Source organism: Elephas maximus, chromosome 20, assembly GCF_024166365.1.
Source record: "Elephas maximus indicus isolate mEleMax1 chromosome 20, mEleMax1 primary haplotype, whole genome shotgun sequence".
NCBI lineage: Eukaryota > Metazoa > Chordata > Mammalia > Proboscidea > Elephantidae > Elephas > Elephas maximus.
The window spans coordinates 15,192,115-15,216,979 of record NC_064838.1 but is presented as its reverse complement, the minus strand read 5'-3'; the positions used below and the strand labels follow the sequence as shown (position 1 = coordinate 15,216,979).

General features: G+C 40.0%; 1 protein-coding gene across 2 annotated transcripts in view; it reads right to left on the bottom strand.

The window, feature by feature from the left end:
• Window positions 1–24,865, bottom strand: part of TAFA1 (TAFA chemokine like family member 1) — a 615,243-nt gene that overhangs the window by 158,277 nt on the left and 432,101 nt on the right. The gene's annotated exons all lie outside the window — the stretch shown is intronic.

Sequence of the window (24,865 nt, the reverse complement as noted above, 5' to 3'; positions counted from 1 at the left end):
CTTCAAAAAGTAATAAGCTCCATGAGGTAGGGGCCATTACTGTGTTCACTGATCATGTTATCCTGAGAGGCAAGCATAATGCCTGACTCTGAAAATCACTGTGATCAACTCAATACTTTTTCTCTCCTCTCTCCATAGAGCTAGAACGGTAATTTGGATCACAGTGGCCATACGCTTACACATTAAAAAACATTTCTCTGTCCTGCTTATAATTGTGGATGGAACATGACACATTTCTTGTTAATGGGATACAGATGAAAATCTGCCGAAGCTATCTAGGAAGACTCTGCCTTCCTGACATAGTTACTGCCACTTCCTATTTACCACTTTTTGTTTCTTCCTTCCTGAAATGCAGGCTTGATGGCCGGAGCTAGAGTAGCCATTTTTTGCTAACGAGAGAAAGGAAGGTCAGAGAAAAAGGCCAAAAGAATCACAGAGACTTTAGCCATGACACTGTTGGGCCACCAGACAATTTCATCAACTCTCTACCCTCCTGACCTTCTATTGCATGAGATAAAAAATTAACTGCCAATTTGTTTAACCCATCATTCCACTGAAGTTGCTATTATAAATACAATCCTGATACACTGGCACGCACTAGGATTTTAATAAATACTTGTAAAATATATGAACTAATAAAAGGAAGGAAGAGTCCTTGCCTTCAAAGACAACATGATCAGTTAAGACACAGGGAGAAAAAATTTTTTTTTTTTTTAAAGTAGAAAGCAATAAACGTCATGACAGTGTATTGGGATCAAGTAAGACTTGTTAGAGTAGAGGTGTTTGATTCTGGTCCTCTGAAGGTCCTTTAAGGATGACTTGTTCATGTGGTGATGGAGGACGGGCATTTTGAGCAGAAGGTACAAGCTGAGCAAATACCCAAGGATGGGGTCTGTGATGAACCCCTAGGGGCTTGCATGGCCCATGTAGCGGGTTGAAGAGTATCTACCAAAAATTCATGTTTACGCAGAACTTTAGAATGTGACCTAATTTGAAAACAGGGTCTTTGCAGATGTAATTAAAGCAACGATCAAGATGAGATTACTATGGCTTTGTAATTAGCCTCAGAATTCTTGGCTGGAATATTGGTTTCATGTCTTACTAACTGGTATAAAGCCAATATTCCAGCCAAAGACTCTCAGACTAATTATAAAACCATAGTAATCTCTTCTTGATCTTTACTTTATGGCTTTATGTCTTAGGAACTGGCAAACGCACCACTCCTTTGTCAGTTTGTCATGGTGGCTGGCTTGTGTGTTGCTGTGATGCTAGAAGCAATGCCACTGGTATTTCAAATGACAGCAGAGTCACCCATGGTGGAAAGGTTTCGGCAGTGCTTCCAGACTAAGAAAGGCTGGGAAGAAGGACCTGGCAATCTACTTCTGAAAAAACTGAACAGTTCAAATCTTACGAATAGCAGTGGAACACTGTCTGATATAGTGCTGGAAGGTAAGACCCTCAAGTTTGATGGCACTCAGAATTCAACTGGGGAAGAGCTCGCTCCTCAAAGTACAGTCACCCTTAATGACGTGAATGGAGTCAAACTTTCAGAACCTTCCTTTACTGACCTGACATAACTCAAAATGAGAGGAAATAGCTGCAAACTGTTGTTGTTGTTGTTGTTAGGTGCTGTCGAGTTGGTTCCGACTCATAGTGACCCTATGCACAACAGAACAAAACACTGCCCGATCCTGAGCCATCCTTACAATCGTTATGCTTGAGCCCATTGTTGCAGCCACTGTGTCAACCCACCTCATTGAGGGTCTTCTTCTTTTCCACCGACCCTGTACTTTGCCAAGCATGATGTCCTTCTCCAGAGACTGATCCCTCCTGACAACATGTCCAAAGTATGTAAGATGCAGTCTCTCCACCCTTGCTTCTAAGGAGCATTCTGGTTGTACTTTTTCCAAGACAGATTTATTCGTTCTTCTGGCAGTCCATGGTATATTCAATCTTCTTCACCAACACCGCAATTCAAAGGCATCAATTCTTCTTCAGTCTTCGTTATTCATTGTCCAGCTTTCACATGCATATGATGCGATTGAAAATACCATGGCTTGGGTCAGGCACACCTTAGTCTTCAACGTGACAGCTTTGCTTTTCAACACTTTAAAGAGGTCTTTTGCAGCAGATTTACGCAATGCAATGCGTCTTTTGATTTCTTGACTGCTGCTTCCATGGCTGTTGACTGTAGATCCAAGTAAAATGAAATTCATGACAACTTCAATCTTTTCTCAGTTTATCATGATATCGCTCATTGGTCCAGTTGTGAAGATTTCTGTTTTCTTTATGTTGAGGTGCAATCCGTAGTAAAGGCTGTGGTCTTTGATCTTCATTAGCAAGTGCTTCAAGTCCTCTTCGCTTTCAGCAAGCAAGGTTGTGACATCTGCATAACGCAGGTTGTTAATGAGTCTTCCTCCAATCCTGATGCCCTGTTCTTCTTCATATAGTCCAGCTTCTTGGATTATTTGCTAAGCATATAGATTGAATAGGTATGGTGAAAAAATACAACACCTTTCCTGACTTTAAACCAATCAGTATCCCCTTATTCTGTCTGCACAACTGCCTCTTGATCTATGAAATGTATGACGTAAAAGATTTAGGAAAATTGAAAGTTGTCGAAAATGAAATAGAATGTTTGAAAATCAACATCCTAGGCATTAGTGAGCTGAAATGGACTGGTACTGGCCATTTTGAATCAGGCAATCATATGGTCTACTATGCCATGAATGAGAAATCAAAGAGGAGTGGCATCTTATTCATTGTCAAAAAGAATATTTCAAGATTTATCCTAAAGTACAACACTGTCAGCGATAGGATAATATCCATATGCCTACAAGGAAGACCAGTTAATGCCACTATTTTTCATATTTATGCATCAACCACTAATGCCAAAGATGATCAAACTGAAGACTTTCACCAACTTCTGCAGTCTGAAATTGATCAAACATGCAATCAACATGCACTGATAATTACTGGGGATTGAAAAGTGAAAGTTAGAAACAAAGAAGAAGGTTTAGCAATTGGAAAATATGGCCATGGTGATAGAAACAAAGCTCTTAACAGAATTTTTTAAGACCAATGACCTATAATTGCAAACACCTTTTTTTAACAACACGAATGGTGACTGTACATGTGGACTTTGCTGGATGGAATACAAAGGAATCAAATTGACTACATCTGTGGAAAGAGACGATGGAGAAGCCCAATACCAACAGCCAGAACAAGGCCAGGGGCTGACTGTAGAACAGACCATCAATGACTCACACACAAGCTCAAGTTGAAGCTGAAGAAAATTAAAACAAGCCCACGAGAGCCAAAAAACAACTTTGAGTATATCCCAGCTGAATTTAGAGACCATCTCAAGAATAGATTTGGCATGCTGAACACTAATGACTGAAGACCAGACAAGTTGTGAGATGACATCAAAGACATCCTATAGGAAGAAAGCAAGAAGTCATTAAAAAGACAGGAAAGAAAGAAAAGACCAAAACAGATGTCAGGAGAAACTTTGAAACTTGCTCTTGAACCTAGGGTAGCTAATGTAAAAGGGTCAAGAAGACAAAGTATTATAATGAAATGTGCAAAGACCTGGAATTGGAAAACCAAAAGGGAGAGCACACTCAGCATTTCTCGAGCTGAAAGATCTGAAGAAAAAATTCAAGCCTCAAGTAGTAATATTGAAAGATTCCATGTGCAAAATATTGAACAACTCAGGAAGCATCAAAAGAAGGTGAAAGGAATACACAGTAACTATACCAAAAAGAATTGGTTGACATTCAACCATTTCAGGACATAGCATATGATCAAGAACCAATGGTCCTGAAGGAAGAAGTCCAAGCTGCACTGAAGGCATTGGTGAGAAACAAGGCTCCAGGAAATGACAGAAGACCGACAGAGATGTTTCAACAGATGGATACTGCACTGAAAGCACTGTGAAAGGGTCAGTGAAAAAGAGGAAAACCGTCAACAAGATGAATTGACACAGTGACTACGGCAATACGCTTATGCATAGCAATGATTGTAAGGATGACACAGGACCGGGCAGTGTCTCGTTCTGTTGTACATAGGGTAGATATGAGCGGAATCCAACTCAACGGCACCTAAGAGCAAAAACAACTGGCAAATTTAGACAACTCACTTAAAGCTGCCTAAACCTTAATTTGGTTGTCCATAAAGTGGGAATAAGGATGACTCCCTACAGTTGAAATCCACTGCTTTTTGCTTACTTGGTTTCATTCCCTCTTCTTCTGATACCAGCCCCTCTGGTTTCCTTGGGAGAGCCACCACTCTTGCCCCATTTTCAGTTCAAGGAATGCAGCTGAACAAGGGCTCCAGGGTGGAACTGTGACCTACAGCTCACTAAACAGCATAATCTTTCCCAAGCCACAATGATTCAGTTGAGGAAGGGTTTGTGATCCAAGTTGGCTCACTAAGAGTAAACCTGAGGGCTGTGTGAAAATACTGGAAAAAAGAATCTTTCTGCTGGAGTTGGAGATTTGAGTTGACACTTGGAGAGGTCCTATGTGAGACTGAAGCTGACCCAGAGAAAAGTGGAGAGACATGATGCATAGGGACTCGACCTTTGTGACACATTTGAGCTGCTAAATTCAATACTATAGGCTTTACCTCTGAACTTCTTAAGTGTGCCAATTTATTCTCCTCCTTTGATTTTATTTGATTAAGCCATTTGAAATTATGTTTTAATGCCCTAGTATGGTGCCTTAGAGTTGTTGTGGGGGCTGAATAAGAAAGTGCACATAAAGCACTTCGTACAGTGCCTGAAACAGCAAACACTCAAACTGGGTAGTCATTTTTATTACTATTATTGATACTACTATTACTATTAATATACCCCTTCTTATGAAATGACTATTATTCTAATACTTGTATGGATTTATGAGCCTCCAAGAATTGGAGAGATAAAATTATATAATTTTTAAATATCTCTAAATTTACTTAGACAAATTAAGAGATAGATAAAATCAGACACGAATTTTTAAGACTCCACAGATGAAGTCCAAATAACTCACCATACTGATTTCTAGCAAGTGACAGCAAACCAGTTGAACTGACTCATAGACAGCTTGATGGTTGAGCCTCTGTGGTTGTTAAGAAATCCCAAATAGCAGAGCCATGAAATGGTTGGCAAAATACTACAGTGAATCCTCTGGGTTCAGTAGTCAATAAAACATGAGTCCAAGTTCCGATTCTACTGCTTATAAGCCATGTAAAATGGATACATTTCTCAATATCTTTGAACTTTGTAAAATGGGATTATAAGAGTACCTTCTTCATAAGATAATTGCAAAGACTAAATGGAGTAATAAATACGAACTGCTCAGCACAGCCTGGCTCAGACTGTAAAAGTTCGTAATTATTATCACTGTTGATGTTTTAATTATTTTGACTGACAAAGAATAAACTAATTCAACTCTAAAGTGGTGTAAATTATATCTTAATGTTTTTGTGGCCAAAATAAATAAATTGACTGTCATTTGAGCAATATAGAGCCAATGTGTAGAAATACGGTAATTTATACTTTGAGTTAATTAGACTACATGAAAGAGAAATTTTCCCACCTAATCTACAAGAATGCAGTCTTTAAGATATTAAAATTATACCTTTAAATAAGTCAGAAATATAGGATGAGTGGCCCTCCAGTGAGAAGCTGGTAAGAAATTGTCCTTTCTTCTTTGATTAGATGTCAGTTTGTCAAAAAACATTCTATGAGTGATAACCTGAAGAGCAGAATATGATTACTGAAGTTTTGAGTTCCCTGAAGAAACATTCATGTAAATTAATGATCATAATAAAACAACATAGGGCAAAGCTGGTCAAAGAGTATATAAATTTCAACCTAAGGCTAAAGTTTTCTTCTTTACAGCAAATTATATTCAGGTTAATGGGGTCACTAAGGGAAATGAAGCTATTGAGGAGGCCCAGTCTGCCCATGCCGAACTTCTACCGGAGTCAATAATGCATGAAAGTCATTTGGAAGGAGGCTATTTGAAAGGTGTTCTTTCTATATTACCCTTTTCAAGAAGGCCTCATGTTTGTGAAAATATGAGGCCTTCTTGAAAAGGGTAATATAGAAAGAACACCTTTCTCCTTTTTTGGCCCCCTAGTTTTGCTTTCATCTTTTTCTCAGCCTAGAATGTCCCCCTTCCAACTCAGCCATTTTCTACCTTCCAATCTCCCACTTGGAATAATCAGATATGAAATTTTTATAAGCTGTGACTAATAATGTCCAAGAAAATAGAGAACACAAATGGAGAAATTCAGAAGAGAGAAATGAAATTTGTAAAAAAAAAAAAGAATCAAATGACTATTTTAATGGAAATTACAATATTTGAAATTATGATTTGCATAGACAAACTAAACAGTAAATAAGACATAGCTGAAGAAAGGATTAATAAAGTAGAAAAACAGGTCTGTATGAAATGGCCAGTGTAAAGCATGAGGAGGAAATTAAAATAGGATAAAAAATACAGAAATGAGTCCAAAAGACAGATAATTTGGCAAAAAAGTCAAACGTGTATTTGGAAATACAATAGAAGAATAAAAGAAATGGAGGTAAAATCTGAAATATAATAGTTGAGAATTTTTTGAGACATCAACCCAGAGATTCAAGTAGATTTATAAACCACAAGCAGATTAAGCTCACGGAAATCAAACCTGGGCATAGTATAGTAAAACCGATTGGTAAAATGTGTGTCGCACATGCTACTGTTCCCCTCCCCCAACACATACATGAGAAAATCTTCAAAGAATCAGAGAAAATAGACACAATGCCTTCAAATAAGTGACAATAGGCCAGATAGCTAACTTTACAAGAGAACAATACCAAAAAGCCAAACTAAACCCAGTGCAGTGGAGTCAATTCTAACTCATAGCAACCCTGTAGGACAGAATAGAACTGCCCCATAAGGTTTCCAAGGAGTGGCTGGTGGATTTGAACTGCTGACCTTTTGGTTAGTGGCTAAGCTCTGAACTATTGCGCTACCAGGGCTCCAGAGCAATACAAGCTAGAAGATAATGGAATATTATTTTCAAAAGACCTAGAACTCTATTATCTAGAAAATATTATTCAAAAATGAAGGTGTAAAATAAGTATTTCTAGAAAGAAACAAAAAATGGCAAACTAACATCAGCTGACTCACATGAAAAGAAATTCAACACAGAGGTTCTCAGGCAGAAGGAAAATGATGATCATAGGTGGAAGCATGGAAATGAAGGAATGATGGACAATGTAAAGATCAACATGTAGTTAATTTAAATGAATCTTGATGGGAAAAATCAACAACAATAATTACAATGACTTGAAGACTTTAAAATATATTAGAAAAAAATATGGGGCAACAAAAGCACAAAGAACAGGAAGGAATAATGGGGTTAAGGTGATGTAATGTCATCAAGTTATCCGGAAAGTGATAAAATCACTGTTGCTTTAGTTATTCTCCTCTACTAAGTCAAGAGAGCCCTGTAGTGCAGTGGTTAAGCGCTCAGCTGCTAACCAAAATATTGGCATTTCTAATCGGCCAGCTGCTCCTTGGAAACCCATAGGGCAGTTCTACTCAGTCTTATAGTCTTATAAGGTCGCTATGAGTCGGAATCGACTTGACGGCAATGGGTTTGATTTAGTTTTTTGGTTTTAATAAGTCAAGAGACATTTCATAATCTAGAAAAGCCATGAAACGAATGGTGAAAGAACATACTACTTAAATTTAATATAGGATGGACTTGTGTCCTGAATACACACAGACTTCCTGAAACTCAACAACCAAAAGACAAACAATCCAATTTAATTTCCCAATTAAAAAATGGGCAAAACTTGAATAGACATTTCTCAAAAGAAGATAAACAAATGGCCAATAAGCACATGAAAAGATTCTGAAAACCACAATGAAATACCACTTCACACCTACTAAGGCAGCTTTTATCAGAAAAACAGGAAACAACAAGTGTCGATCAGAATGTGGAAAAACTGGAACTCTTGTGCGTTGCTGGTGGGATCGTAAAAGGGTGCAGCCTCTGTGGAACATGGTTTGGCAGTTCTTCAAAAATTAAACATATAATTACCATATGACCCACAATTCCACTCCTAGGTATATGCCTGCTGCGTGGTCAGGTGCCTTTGAGTCAGTTTCAACTCATAGTGACCCCACGTGACAGAAGAGAACTGCCCCACAGAATTTTCTAGTCTTTATGGGAACAGATCATCAGGTCTTTCTCCTGAAGAGCCACTGGGTGGATTTGAAACCCCAACCTTTTGGTAAGTAGCCACATGCTTAACCGTTACATCATCAGGGTTCCCGGTACATACCTAAGGGACATGAAATCAGGGATGCAAACAGATACTTGCACACCATTGTTCACTGCAGCACTATTCACAATAGCCAAAAGGCAGAAACAACCCAATTATCCATCAATGGAAAAAAGCATAAAAGAAACGTGGTATATACACACACACACACACATACACACAATGGACTATCATTCAACCATAAAGAGAAATGAAGTTCTGATACGTGGTACGACATGGATGAACCCTGAACACATTACGCTGAGTCAAATAAGTCAGACGAAAAGGGCAAATAGTATATGATTAAACTTATATGAAGCATCTAGAATAGGAAAATGCATAGAGACAAAAGTTTTACTAGTGGTTACCAGGGGCTGGGGAAGGAAGAAATGGGGAGTTATTGCTTAATGGGTACTAAGTTTCTGTTTGGGATGATGAAAAACATTTGAAAATAGATAGTGTTGAGTGTTGCATAATGTGATGAATGTAATTACTATCACTGAATTGTGTACTAAGAATGGTAAATTTTTCTTATATATATTTTACCACGGTAAAAATTTTTTAAAAAGTATTTGTACCTTTAGCCCATGGTCAAGGGTAGTTTTCCTTTTTTCTTGCAAGAACTATGAATTAAGTGATCTGTATCCTGTTCGTTAAATTTTACATTAGACAACCCTTTTCTAAAACACCAATATAAAATGATTCTCTTGGATCAGTTCTCCAGATAAACATCACTTAATGTTTATCTAAAAATTACAACCTCATTTTCTACAAAACAGATTTATGAAGTATTGATGGCTAATCAGATGAAGACCTACACTCCATGGGGAGAGAGCTGTTGGCTTAGAAAGCACATACAAAAGGCCTATTTCAACCCCAAATCTTATGCACAAAAGACATCAGACAACCATAAACTCTTTAAAAAGAAGCATATATTTAAGAATGGTTTGGTCCAGAAGAGTTATTTGTTAGTTTCGTAGTGTTGGAATATAAGTCCAAAAAGGTCTGTTATGGGTTGTGTCCCCCAAAAACATGTGTTATAAATTCTAACTCCTTTACCTATGGTTATAATACCATTTGGAAATGGGTTTTCTTGTTGTGTTAATGAGGCAGTATTAGTATAAACCAAAAAAAACAAAACAAAACAAAACACTAAACCCATTGCCATCAAGTTGATTCCAACTCATAGTGACCCTATAGGACAGAGTAGAACTGCCCCATACGGTTTCCAAGGAGCACTTGGTGGATTTGAACTGCTGACCTTTTGGTTAGCGGCTGTAGCTCTTAGCCACTAAGCCACCACGGTTTCCAGTATTAGTATAGGGTGTATTTTAAGTTAATCTCTTTTGAGCTATACAAGAGTAGATTGAGCAAACAACCAGACAAGCAAGCAGAGATGGGGGAAGATAGATGCCATGCCATGTGAGATCAACAAGGAGCCAAGGAACAGAAGATGAGACAAGGACCTTCCCCCAGAGTCAACAGAGAAAGAAAACCTTTCCCTATAGTTGTCACCCTGAATTCAGACTTCTAGCCTCCTAAACTGTGAGAATATAAATTTCTGTTTGTTAAGCCACCCACTAGTGGAATTTCTGTTAAGGCAGTACTAGATAAGTAATGCAGGGTCTGAAGGGACTTGGCACAATGAAGTTCACATGCTCTTCAAATCTACAGATGATGGATTTCTAAGGCATAGCAAATAAATAGGAAGCTGGTGTTAAGATCTGAAAAGAAATTCATAGGCAAGATAATGAGCTGTTTATACCAAGAAGAAATTAACAGAAATAAATGTTGGATACGACACGTTAGAAAAAAAAAAAATGTATAAGTATAGATGAAAACAAGGCTTAACAGCAGCAACGGTCGAACAAAAATTAAAACCAAAAAAAAAAAAAAAAAAGTTGCCAGTGAGTGGATTCCAACTCACTGTGACCCTATAAGACAAAGTAGAACTGCTCCATAGAGTTTCCAAGGAGCAGCTGCCAAATTCAAGCTGCTGACCTTTTGGATGGCAGCCGAGCTCCTAACCACTGTGCCACCAGGGCTCTCAAAAACTGAGAGGTTTAAATTGACAATAAATTCAGAACGAGGTCACAATGTGATACGGTTACTAAAATTGCTAATGTGTTTTTGGGCTCCATTAATAAAAGTTGAGTAGCTAATTTTACCTAGAGCAAACAAAGTTTAATGATTCTAATCATTTGTGTTCTTAAAATCCACACTACCTCTTTATAAACATAAAGTTTAAATCTAGTAGTTCTAATATGTGTTCGTTCAGTGGCATGTCCCCCAAAAGCCCTGTTAAGAATCATTATTTGTTTGCTGACCTCTTTCAGATCCTAAGTTTTTGTAGTGTGAGTAAAGACAACAAGAATTTTACTTTTCAGTCTAAAAATCATATTGAAATACTGAATATGCCTTTTAAGATTATATAGTATATGCTTATGTGATTCATGATACGATATTCATTCACGAAGTAACACAAATTCCTCAGCGGAATGGGGAAATGTTAACTTGAAGCTGAGGAATTCTAACCGTATAGGCAGGGAGGGTTTAGACACTAGATACTTTAATGGATACGGTCATAACGGTTTTACATGGAAACTTTAGAGCTGAATGGACTGCATAACAGAAATAATCTTCCTAGGCTGTGGTCTCAGAGAACAACTATGAGCTTCTTGACACTCCCCCAACACACACAAAATAAATAAAGCACTTTTACGTGAATAATGCATGCCTTCTGCCTCTGTTTGCTGGCTATGCCCTCCCCGCCTTGAGGCAACCTTGCAAGCGTCGCCATGCCAATCCTCTTCCAAGTGCTGCTGTAAAAAAGGAAAAATTAGCTTAGCGTGCTTACGAAAATAGCTTGCAGGGGGAGGATGTGGCTGGCAAACAAATGCACAAGGCACGTGCTATTTGTGTACAAATGCAACGTGTATGTGTATGTGTGTGTGTCATTGTCAAAGGCCGATGGACTCCCTGAGGGGTATAAACAGTTAAGCACTCAACTACTAACTGAAAGATTGGCAGTTCAAACCCACCCAGAAGTGCCCTGGAAGAAAGGCTTGGCAATCTGCTTCTGAATAGTTACAACCTTGAAAACCCTAGAGAGTGCAGTTCTACTCTGTACGCGTGGGGTTGCCATAAGTCAGAGAGTGCGTGACTGAAGACCCTTGCTTTAACCAAAGCAAGGAACTGTTCCTCAAATGAAGTTCTCACTGAGAGGAGAAAGAAGACTCCCAGGTGGAGAAGCAAAATCTAGGAAAGGAGATCAACCTAGTACACCCTGCTTTTATTTCTCCAGCGCCCATCCTATGCCTGGCACGCAGTTATTTCTCAGTCAATGTTTGTTGAAATTGAACAGAAAGTAAAACCATACCAAGGCTCTCCTTTGAGACGGAGAATTTCCATGGCATACTGGTACAAATGGCCATGCACAAAAGCTGCCTGAATGGCACTATTTAACTCAAGCTAAAAAGCATAAACAAATACAAACTTGTTGTTGCTGTGCCATCGAGTCGATTCTAACTCATAGCGACCCCACGTGTCAGAGGCTGTAATCTTTACGGGAGCTGGTCACCAGGTCTTTTCTCCCTCAAAGTGGCTGGTAGGTTCTAACCATCAACATTTCTGTTAGCAGCCAAGCGCTTAACCATTGTGCCACCAGGGTTCCTTAAATACACACCAGGCTCCATAAACATTAGATTTAATAACTGATATTTTTTTTATTAAGAAGACGCTTGAAGACGCTTTTGTGTAAGTGGAGAGTCTCAAAGATCGTGCCACAGTCCAGCCACTAGTATCTCCCTTAATGTCTTGAAATGGTCCCTTGTTGCAAACAGAACGACTGGCATTTTGACTCTGGCATAGAGAATGTCAAATCCATAAGAAACCTCATTATCACTGCAAGGACAATGTCTGGATTTATAGCCACCAGAGTTTTTAGTCCTGCTTTCAGCCAACAACAAAGAGCTTTTTGAAGCTGAAGATTTAAGATTCATTCCAGCGCACTCTTCTTGCACTTAAAGGCTTCATCCTTATGAAAGCATCTCTACACAGACACCACATAAGGAACGTCAAGGCACAGAGTCTGTGGATTGGATTTCTGACTTTACAAAGGAAATTCTGAGCACACTAGCCACCTAGATGTAGGGCAAGTATATGCATTTCCATATCAAACCAACGTACACACTAGAGAATGGTCTTTCTTTCTAAACCAAAGAGCCTTGCAAATTGATCTCAGGAGAAATTTTTCCTAGGACCTATTTCACATGCATATATTTCAAAAATGAATCAAAGGGACGTGGTGCCGTCTCAAACAAAATACGCTCCCAGCAGGCAAAGCTTCAGACACACTGTTTCAACTGGCTTCACACCTGTCGGCAACAGAGCAGACGTCCAAGAGGTCAACAGAGAAGAAAGCCACGGTCTACAAAACTAACTCAGCAGCTACTTAGCTAGCATTCTAAAGGCAACACTGTTTGAGAAGGCAAATAAATAGTTCCCTCCAGGGAATGAAAGAATAACACACACACACACACACAATAAACCTGTTGCTGTCAAGTCGATTCCGACCTGCTGCAACTCCATACGTGCAGAGCAGAACTGCTCCCTAGGTCTTCCAAGGCTGAGACCTTTCAGAATCAGTTCGCCAGACCTTTCTTCCAAGGCACCTCTGGGTAAGTTCAAACCAATCTTTTGGTTAGTAATAAAGTGCTTAACCACTGGTGCCACTCAGGGACTCCAAGGGAAGGATAAAACCAAAACCACACCCATTGCCATGGAGTGGATTCTGACTCGTAGAGATTCTATAGGACACAGTAGAACTGCCTCATAGGGTTTCCAAGGAGTGACTGGTGGTGTCAGAGCAGCTGAGCTCTTAAACCACTGCTCCACCAGGGCTCCAAGGGAAGGAGAGTGGTAGCAAAACACATCTGCAGCCAGGCCAGTCCCAGGTTAGATCACGTACATAGCACCCTTCATGAGTCCTCAACACAGCTGAAATGCAAGGGAATGGCCTGAATGTGGACTTTTCCTTAGGAGATTAGATACGACATAAAGCATTTCACTAGTAATGATCACAGTCCCCACCATTATCAAAGATCTAATCTAACCTGGAAAATATGGTCACGAATGTGGATTTCCACAGTCAGGCAAAAGCTGTTCACGTCCCAGTTTTGTCACTTATTTCGGTTGTGTGACTTTGGGCATTTTCCATAATAACTTTCAAGTCTTTGCTTTTTCATATGCAGAAGAAGGATAATAGTACCTACACAGAAGTGTTACTGACAGAAAAATCCTTCATGGTTTGGGATTTAATTTTAGCACAAACCAAAAAAAACCCCATTGCTGCCAAATTGATTCCAACTTACAGTAACCCCATGTGTTGTAGAGTAGATCTGTGCTCCACAGGGTTTTCTCGGCTGTAACCTTTACAGAAGCAGGCCATAAGGCCTTTCTGCCATGGCACCAGCTGGTGTGTCTGAACTGACAACATTTAGGCTAGTTTGCCTTGCTTGTAATAGGGGTCAGCAAGCTTTTTCTGTAAAGGGTCAGTTAGTAAATGTGTTAGACTCTGTGGGCTGTGCACGTGGAGTCTTTGGCAGCTACTCAACTCTGCTGTTGTAGGTCAAACATAGCCACAGATAACCATCATAAACCATCATAAGTTTCCCGGGAAATTTTATTTACAAAAAGAAGCTAGATTAGACCCATGGACTAATCCTGGCTTATAGAGATGATGCCTGGCTTATAGAGATGATACATGCATAAATCTAACAATGTTAAACATTTAAAGTTGCTTACAACGTGCCATGTACTGTGCTAAGCATTTCACCTGGATTCACTCACTCAGTTTTCATAACAACTTTTGAGGTAGAAACCATTATTATCTCCGTTTTACCAAGATAAGATACGTCCAGAGATGTTAAGCAACCTACTCAAAGTTACACAGCTAATAAGCTGTAAAGCCAGGATTTTAAATCAGGCTTTGCAGTCTTTCCTCTTGGCCATTCACTATGCCACTGACGATTATCTGCTAACTCCTGTATTAAAACAAAACAAAACCCACTGTCATCGAGTCAATTCCAACTCATAGTGACCCTAGAGGACAGAGTAGAACTGCTGCCCCACAGAGTTTCCAAGAAGTGCCTGGTGGATTTGAACTGCCGACCTTTAGGTTAGCAGCCATAGCACTTAACCACTACGCCACCAGGGTTTCCTATTTTAGGTGACTAAATGCTAGGTGAAACCAGCTAGTAATTGAAGTTCCAACCAAATACTACTGTATTTCAGCTTTGCGAATATATATCATCCATAATTATGGTTCTCATTAAGATCAGGCAGGTGGTCAATCAAGAGGAAACGCAGTTAGTTTTTTCTTTGATTTCTACCATAATTGTGTAGTTTTCCTAGGAGTGTATTCTATCTCTAAGTCATCACATAAATTCTCTTGATGTTGTGAAATTTTACTCATGATATTATTGACAAAGGTAAGTAGGGCTGATTTCAACTATCTAGGTAATATAAATGATTTCTTCTGGAGTAGGCCTACTTAAAAAAAAAGATGATAGTTAAGAATTCATTTAAAAATACATAATAACTCAATTTACCAGGATTTATCCTAGGAAACAAGACGGTGTTTATATAGTCATTGCAAAGTTTTCAAAATAACAAACAAAAAGATGTATGGGAAACTAAGTAGAGGGCCGTTCTCTTGTTCTTCAGAACTGCCTAGATGCATGCATTATCTCAGTTAATCCTGGGGGAAGGCGGTCCTGTAAGGTATCCCTTATTAGCATCTCCATTTAACAGGTAAGAAATGTGAGGTTCAGAAAGATTAACTGCCTTGCCCAAAAGTTAACATAATGAATTGTAGAGCTAAGACAGAATCCCAAGATATTAGATTTCAAGGTTTAAATATTGGGGCACTGAAAATCTGCACTGATGTGCCCCTTCCCAGCTCATGAAGGTAATAGGATGAATGGAGTTTGTAAACTAGGGGCTCAAAGGCCCACATCCGGCTTAGTTTTGTAGACCTGCAGGGCGAAGCTGACACTAGCACAAAGACCAGGTGACAAGCAAAAAATGAAGTGTAAGATGGCATGAAAGCTCAAGGAAAAGGATCGAGTAATCAAGATCCTGGTCCTCAAATATTCACTGAGCAGTGTTTCCGGGAGGCTTCAAAAATACACAGATGCCTGGGTCACTTCTCCAGAAATTCTCATTCATTTTGGACTGGGGTAGAGCCTGGGCACTGGTCCCAAGAGACTTTTGTAACAGTTAAAGCAGAGGTTTCACCCTCAGCTGCACGCTAGAGTTTCCTTTAAATATATATATATATATATATCTGTTGCCATGGGGTCGATTCCGACTCATAGTGACCCTATAGGACAGAGTAGAACTGCCCCATATCGTTTCCAAGGACTGCCTGGTGGATTCAAACTGCAACCTTTTGGTTAGCAGCTGTAGCTCTTAACCACTACATCACTATACACACACATATACATGTTTGTTGTTGTCATTGTTGTTGTTAGTTGTCGTCCAGTCGATTCTGAGTCATGGCGACCCCGTGTGTGCAGAGTATAACTGCTCCATAGGGTTTTCAAGGCTATGACCTTTCAGAAGCAGATCACCAGGACTGTCTTCCAAGGTACCACTGGGTGGGTTTGAGCCACTAACTTTTTGGCTAGTAGTCTAGCACCTGTTTGTGTCACCGAGGGACTCCCTATTGGGCCACAGCAGTGGTCTCAAATTTGGCTACACATTTGAACCCCCTGTGTATGTAATACACAGAGAACATGCAAAAATACATTAAGAATATCAAGAATGATAAAGCTGAGTTAAACAAGAAGAAATGATTCATAGTGGTCCTTGGAAATTGTCTATAAGTTAATCTTATATTGACTTTCCCAGCTGTGAGAGCTGATGGGGCTTATTTATACACAGAAGGTACAAATGTGACTTCCATAAGGTCAGGGACATCTGATGCACCTCCATCCTTTTTAGTTCAATGAATTGTCTGGAGTAACCTCACAGTGTATACTTGTTGAAGGACTCCAAATGTGCTTTATGCAGGTAAGCCAGAACCTGCGATTTTAATTAACTATATTTTAAACAAAGTAGGTTTAGAAATTAGTTGCAAGGTGATAGAAAGTCCTGATAGACATCGTCATATGATAATATCACTGTCTGGGGCAGGATACACAACAAAAACCAGTCCTGTTGGGAACAAAAGCAAGCTCCTGCCTTCAATGACAAGGGCTGAGCACCAAGCTGCATGAAAAACAGAAGGCAAGAAGACTGTTTATGTCTGGAAGGATTAGCGTTCAAGTGGGAGCACTGCAAAAAAAAAAAAAAAAAAAAATCTGGTAGAGTCATGTCAAAAGAGGGTCTTCTTATGCAAAGATTCTGTTCTGATAAGATTAGCACCAGATAAATGTAGCCCCGGTACAATTATTCGGAAATGTGATGAGCTTATGGAGAGTTGATGATGCCATCACAAAAGGAGAAATGTGGTTGTAGGTAACACTCTTCTCCTTTGACACTGGAGAAGGATTTTGCAGGCAGGGAGATAAGAGGTGTTAGAGATGGAGTGCCTGAGATCACCGAGATAATAGGAAAAGGCTGAGCTGGAGCTCCTGGCAGGAACGGGGACATTTATTTTACAAGAAAGCCTAATAAGTAACTTAATAACTAGGAGACCTGGAACTAAGTGACTTCCATCAATACAAAAATCATACGATGAATGCTTAACATGGTGCTGGCATATTTGGAGATTTTTAGAAACACATGGAGTGGGGTTATAAAATATGGAATGGTTGTGGGGGTTTTAGTAGTCAGTCTATGCATCAAGGCATACTGATTTCTAGAGTGCTCAAGAAGTCAATTTAGTGTCATAAATATTAATCTGCTAAAAAGTATTTACAGTCAATAAACTCTTACTCCAAACTCCATCTTTGATTGTACACAGTAGGTATTATGTTCTTTTTATATGAGCAGTACAAATGGTTTGTGTTTGCCTGGGGGTTCAATCCCACCCAGCAGTGCTGTGGAAGAAAGGCCTGGTGATCTGCTCCAATAAAGATCACCGCCAAGAAAACGCCGTGGAGCTCAGTTCTGCTCTGTAACACAAGGACTTGACATGAGTTGGAATCAGCTGGATAGCAACAGGTTTGGGCTTTGTCGTTGCTGTGTACGTGTACTACAGATAACAGCGCAGTCTCTGGGTGGTATGAGAAGAATGGGCTTGGCTGTTAACTGAAAGGATCTAGGTTTGAGACCACACAGAGGCACCTCAGAAGAAAGGCCTGGTGATCTACGGAAAAGTCAGCCATTGAAAACTGCGTGGGGCACAGTTTTATTCTGACACACACGGAGTCACCGTGAGTCAGAGTCAGCTCTGTGGCTGGAGATAACAGCACAAAAGGCAACCAAGACTCCTCCAGTCTGTTCCGAACCCGCTTCCCCGACACTCCCTACTTTACGGAAACAAGCCCTTCACTGCTTTATCCAAATGGTTGTACTTAGGCACCAAGCTCATAAAATACGGCCCCTTTCTCCCCAGCCTCAGCTGACTGGCCGGGATGCAGCAGTTGACACAGCCGGACCAATGGGAACTCGGAGTTTCTGCGCCATCTGGCTGGTCTCTTGAATAAGTGGATTTAATCACAGGCATGTGGGAGGCTCTGTTTTACCATGTGGTTGAACAGCAGAAAAGGCCAGGTTGCAGGATGAACGAGCGACCTCATCTTCTGTCTCTTCCTGAGTCTCAGCTGCATCCCTGCCCGCGGGTTCCATGAGACAGCCCTATATCCTCACAATAAATTTCCTTGTTGTGTTTTAGTTTTGCTCAAGTGGGTTTCTATAACTGTCACACAGGCATCTGAACTAACGCAGAGATGGGCTTCAGCCGTCTGCGGGATCCATTCACTTTTATTCATGAGAGTCCTAACAAAATGAGGTTTGCTAGGCAGAGCGACCCAAGGTTTCAGTTTGAATACTGATAAGCATTTCCCTCATATCAGAGTTAGATTTGAAAATCTGATCTCAAATTAAGATTGGCATATCTGGTCTACCAGATGGTGACTCGTGTCTTGATGTAAACTGAAATGACTTCTGTATCTTAGGATGGGTCTGACATCAACGTTTATTACACAGCCAAGGTGTGCTAGTGGCTGCTGCGTAAAACAGGCCTGAAAAATATTCTCCGCCAGGGCTTCGAGGAGGAAAACAGAGCAGATATGGGGACTGTGGAATGATAGAAAGGGCCGAAGGAGGCTGAGAGTCAATGACCTGAACGTAAGTATTCTGCTTCTTTGAATAGCCTGGGTAAGTATTCCTGAGCTTATTTGGTTGAAGCTAAACAGAATGGTATAGAGAAAGGACTAGGATTTGAAGTTAACTAGCCACGAGTTTGAATCTCATTGCTGCCAATTGTTGGTCATGTGACTTAGTTATCTCACACTTTCTGAGCGTCAGTTTCTGCATCTGTGAAACGAAAATCATAGTTCTTCCCTTATAGAATTATAATGGGTATCATAAGAGTGGGCACCTGTTAGGCATTCATTACGCAAAAGCTACCAGTGTCAGGCCAAATCAAGCCATTGGACTCAACTAATTTACTTATTCATTCATTCCACAAATATGTTTTCTGTGCTTACTATGTGCCAAGCACTGTGTTAGGGACTAGGATGGCATCAGTCAACAAAAGAGACAGCCATTCCTTCATGTTGTTGTTGTTGTTAGGTGCCATGAAGTCTATGTACAACAGAATGAAACACTGTCTGGTCCTGCGTCATTCTCACAATTGTTGTTATGCTTCATCGCATCTTGTTGAGAGTCTTCCTCTTTTTCACTGACCCTCTGCTTTACCAAGCATGGTGTCCTTCTCCAGGGACTGATCCCTCCTGATAACATGTCCAAAATATATGAGACATAGTTTTGCCATCCTTGCTTCTGAGGAGCATTCTGGCTGTACTTCTTCCAAGACAAATTTGTTTACTCTTCTAGAAGTTCATGGTATATTTAATATTCTTTGCCAACATCATAATTGAACGACATCAATCCTTCTTTGATCTTCTTCACTCACTGTCCAGCTTTTGCATTCATATGAGGCAACTGAAAACACCATGGCTCAGGTTAGGCACACCTTAGTCCTTAAAGTGACATCTTTGCTTTTTAATACTTTGAAGGGGTCTTTTTCAGTAGATTTGCCCAGTGCAGTCCATCTTTTGATTTCTTGACTAGTGCTTCCACGGGCATTGATTGTGGATCCAGATAAAATGAAATCCTTGACAACTTCAATATTTCCTCCATTTATCATGATGTTTGCAATGTAAAAAAAAAAAAAAAAAATTTTTTTTTCTTTTTTTTTGCAATGTTAGTGGGCATTAGAGACATTAAGAGGCCCCTGGGTGGTATAAATGATTGACGCTCAACTACTACCCGAGAAGGAAACCCTGGTGGCATAGTGTTTAAGAGCTATGGCTGCTAACCAAAAGGTTGGTGGTTCAAATCCACCAGGCGCTCCCTGGAAACCCTAGGGGGCAGTTCTGCTCGGTCCTATCGGGTGGCTATGAATCAGCATTGACTTGGCAGCAGTGGCTTTGTTTGTTTGTTTATAGAAGAAAAGCTGATGATCTGCTTCTATAAAGATTACAGCCAAGGAAACCCCATGCAGCAGTTCTACTCTATAACACATAGGGTCATCATGAGTTAGAATCGACTTGACGGCAACGTTTTTTTTTTTTTTAAGAGACATTAAACAAACATAATGGAGGATCAAACTTCCTGGTCTTTGCAGACCCCATCAAAGTGGAGTCACCCCACAAGGGTCCTGTCTGAGCAGCCACTGGTCTTCCTGTTTACCATCGCTTTAAATGCAGTGTGTATAACAGCCAGGAGCCCTTGAGTGGGCTCTGACTCACAGTGACTCTGTGTGTATCAGAGTAGAACTGTGCATCACAGGGTTTCAATGACTGGTTTTTTTGAAGTACATGGCCAGGCTTTTCTTCCGAGGTGCCTCTGGGTAGACTAGAACCTCCAAACTTTTGTTTAGCAGCCTAGCATGATAAACATACTTTTTTTCTCATGCTCACATTTCGACTATCTGCATGAGGGTTTAGCCATTTGGGCGATTTTCTACTGGCCACATTTTGCAAGGCTACAATCTGTACCTTCTTTCTAGATAGTGTCCTGGTACTCAATAAATGGTCATGGAAGCATGCCATTTAAAGTGGGAAAGACACAGTAACTGTGAACTTTACACATTGAGAGACCAATATTTTTCCACTGAGATTGTAAGCCGAACAGAACCATTTCCAACTCCAGTGGGAGATTTGCCCGAGGACAGATTGGAGGCCTTACACACTGGCTACCTTTATAAACCTTGACAGTTTTTCAAATAAGTTCTGTATTTTCCAGCAGGTTCCTGGGTTTAGCTTCTTGTTGAGGCTATTTGTGTGTGTGTGTCTTTCACTTTTTTTTTTCTCTCTAATCACTGATTTCATTAGTGCCGAATTTATTTTTTTTTCCATCTGATTGGTTGTGCTATTTCACTATATTAATTCAACCTCTGCTGTATGCAGGGCTTTGCAGTTTATTCTCCCAATTGTATTTTTCCAGTTCAGCTTTCATTTGCCTCTACCTAACAATAAAGCTATGCTGCATTATGCCCTGAAATTTCTTCACCTCCCAATTTTGTATCACCTGCCAGCTCCATACTGGGCTATTTGTCATGTGATTAGCTATTAGTGAAAATGACATTTTGAGCACATGCCCGGAGGAGCACCAAAGGTTGCTAGTCTGCCTTTAAACCCCCCTGGCTCTCTTCAGCAAGGTGCTCGGAGTTTGGGCTTCCATAATGCCAGTCTCTGCGACTGACTGGTCTCCATTACAGTCTAGATCAGTGTCCATGATGGTCTTGCCCTTTACTTGCGGGTACAATTTCAGCTGTCACTGTACCATCACGCCGCCACCAGAGTCTACAGGAGCCCCAAACTGTGTGAGGTTCTACTCTTCAGAGGCTCCTGGGGGTTGGCCAGGCCATTACTGCCCTTGCTGGTTTTTCAAAAATGAGTAAATGTGTGCTAGCTTTTGTGATTCTTTGATCGCCTACTCATATATTTTAAACCTGCGGCAGCATCTTAAATGACTTAAATATTTATCTTATAATTTGATGAAAGTGGGAGAAATAAGGTGGCACTTTTACTAAATACCTTGTGTGTGTGAGTCCACCCAGAAATACCTCAGAAGAAAGGCCTGGTGATCTACATCCGAAAATCAGCCATTGAAAACCCTATGGAGCACAGTTCTACTCAGACACACAAGGGGGTCAGCATGAGTTGCAACCAATTCAACAACAACTCATTTTTTTTATGTGTTAGACCACAGATCTCAAATTGCCTGCAAAGTGTTAGCTCACTAGATATTGGCCTGTCTCAAGGTTTTCAAAAGTTTGAATTAGTCACAGTCTAATTTCACATAAAAATCTAGATTTTTAGTTTCTCTGAAAAAAAAAAAAATTCAGAAGGCTTTGCAGTGCTGGAGCTACCTGTCTTCATGGGAGTAATTAGCTGGTGGTGCTGCTGGCCAGGAGGCTCTCCTCCAATTGGAAATAGCTCAGGTTCTTCACTTCGCCACAGTCTCCACCACTCTGCCGTCTCCAGCTTGACCACTTGGATTATCGTTTCATTTCCTGAATCCTGTGTGCACTGGAGGTTGCAAATCTGAATTAGGTCGTTCTAGCCTTTCAGCTTCACGACAACCCTGAGAAATAAGTATTATTATCTGCAGTTTACCAGGGAGGCTTAGAGAGTTTCTGTGTTTTACATTACAGTAAGTCAAGCTTATTCGTATTGTTTCAATGGCAAGAGGAAAAGAAGCCATAATGTTCTCTTAATAGAAGAATCAATAAGAAAAATAACGGATTTCTGGCTTACTTGGCTGGTTAATGTTTTCCCTTCACTGATATCTAGATTACTAGTTTAGTGGTATAGTTAGAAAAACAACAACAAAATAGCCAAGGGGGAAAAGAAGAAAAGCAATGTTATGGAAGATTAGACTCAAAGCTAGCTTCTCCAAATCAGCGATTCTACCACACAAGGACAGTCATTTTAAGTTTATAGATTTTTTTTTTTTTTCTCTCTCACCACTGAGCTAGGCTGAGGTGTGTTCCCTCATTGGCTAGAAATTGGAACTGACTGGCAGGAGTCTTAGCACTCTGCGAGGAAAATTGAGAGCTTGGGATGAGCATCAGTCATGAGCACTCCCGGGCTGCTCCTTGGCACCCTGCAAACCCATTCAGTGATTATGGATTCCAGACAATAGAACAAAACCAAACCAAGCTAAAACCAAAAAAAAACAAAACAAATGGGAGGAGGTTTAGCAAAGAGAATGGCCACTCTCCGAACTTCCTAAGACGACTTTTCTGACTCTTAAATCTGGTTTCATAAAGTTAAATTCTAATTCTTATAAGGTTTGTGACATCACTTTTCTCCTTCCACTCACTTAAAATAACTCTGCCGTCTCATCGTCATATCCATTTCCTTAAGTCGTCAACTGTTCGCTTTGGTCCTTGACATAAAAGTTTAGACATTTCTCTCACTTTGGTTAAATTCAGGCTGCAAATCAAAAACGTTTTACGAATACTCCGTTCTCTAAGACAAATACTTATTCACTCATTACGTCTTCCGGGTGTTTTTAAAAGCATATGGGTGATCTTATTTTCTTTGCTGCTGTCTTAAGGGAGGCTTTCTCTTGCCATTTGAAGGTGTGGTCCTTGCAGATATTTTGAGAAAAAACCCGGGTTTGTTCGTAACAAGGATGTGCAAAATGTGCACGCATTTCTAGCAACTGCAGCTCGGTGTTTAACAAGGAGAGTATTTGGAGGAGCAATGCAAGAGGCAGCGTCAATTTAGAGCAAGATTGAAAACAACGTGAGAGTGAGTGAAGGCAAATCCCTAAGAAATTGAGGATTTAAATGGAGCAGGAGCTGTAAAAGTAGGATCAGCTACGGGAGAAAGATCATTCAGATACCAGACAGGACAATACTGGCTTTGAACTGTGACTACTGTTGGCTAATAATCAATGGTGAGAAGTAGCTGATCATACCAATTTTCAAATTTGGGTCTTATAAACATTTTGTCATCAATTTTAATCGTTTGTTTAAATATATATTAAGTCCCTTCTAAGGCAGGATTTTTTGGTAGGGATAAAAAAATTTGCTTTATATTTGACAAATTTGTTGAACTTCTGCAAAAATGTATTGACATGTAATACAAGCCAATGCATCAGCTTTTCCTTCCCATTCATTGTAAAAGAGATTCTGATCCAAGGATTTGTCACAAAACCTCCTCTCAACTCTATAAGGGCTACTGGTCTTTGTGAGTCATTCCATCACAAAGCAACGTATATGAGGCTCTTTGGTTCTGTATTTGTTGGGGGCAGGGTATTCAAGGCTGCTGTTCTAGCACTTTCTCCTGACTAAGCATGAGAGACTGGAGTTACAAAATCCACTTTAAAGAAGTCAAGTCTCCACCAAAACAAAAGACAGACTACATATTCAAACGAAATCTGAAGCTCATATCAAGTAATAAAGGTTTTATATATATGGACAGTTATATGTGTAAGTGTATCATCCTACATAATAAATCTTATTTTCATCAGATGCTTTTCTTAAGTGAATTCATAACCCCCAACGCATACTTCTCCCGGCTTTAATATGAAGTTATTCACAGAGGAAATAGCAGGAGAAAGGAACAGGTGTAAGCAACAAATTAAGAATACATTCGTGAGAGATAATGTCTTGCTTTTAAATAGTAACTAACTTCACTGATTTATTTGCCCCCAATTTCCCTTGGGTCTGGGTGGGGGTGAGTTGGTGGAGATATTATTTATTATGTCCCACTTCCAGTTTTTACATGTGCAAATAAGTAAATATAAAAATCATGCTATAGAACGGGGGAAGGTATAGGGAAAGCATTCTAGAATCTCTTTTGTTTTTTGTTTGTTTCAATACAAAAAAAAAACCCCAAATCACAAAATCTCAAGATGCCTTCTGTTTGCTTGTCAGCCTGACATCCCCCTGTACTGAAATGCTTTTGTTAACGTTCTCTATAATGGGGTTTTCTTTCCTTTGACTATGTCATCTCTATGGTCCACAGAGATGGAAAGTCTTTAAGGCCCATCAGAAATACTTTCATAGTCTAATAATGAGGTCACTGGCACTTATCACCTCAAAGATTCCCTCTCTGGGAACTGAGGAACACCTATTCTCTTTACTAGACTAAATGCTGTAATGCTCAAAACCACCAAAACCAAACCCAGTGCCGTTGAGTCGATTCCGACTCCTAGCGACCCTATAGGACAGAGTAGAACTGCCCCATAGAGTTTCTGCAGACCCTTTGGTTAGCAGCTGTAGTGCTTAACCACTACGCCACCAGGTTCTCCTATAATGCTCAAGGCCTCCCTTATTTACAAAATCTAAGACAAAATGGTGGGTGACCAGAGAAAACCTGTATTCGTGTAATATTAACCTATTAAGTTTGTTTCATCTCATAA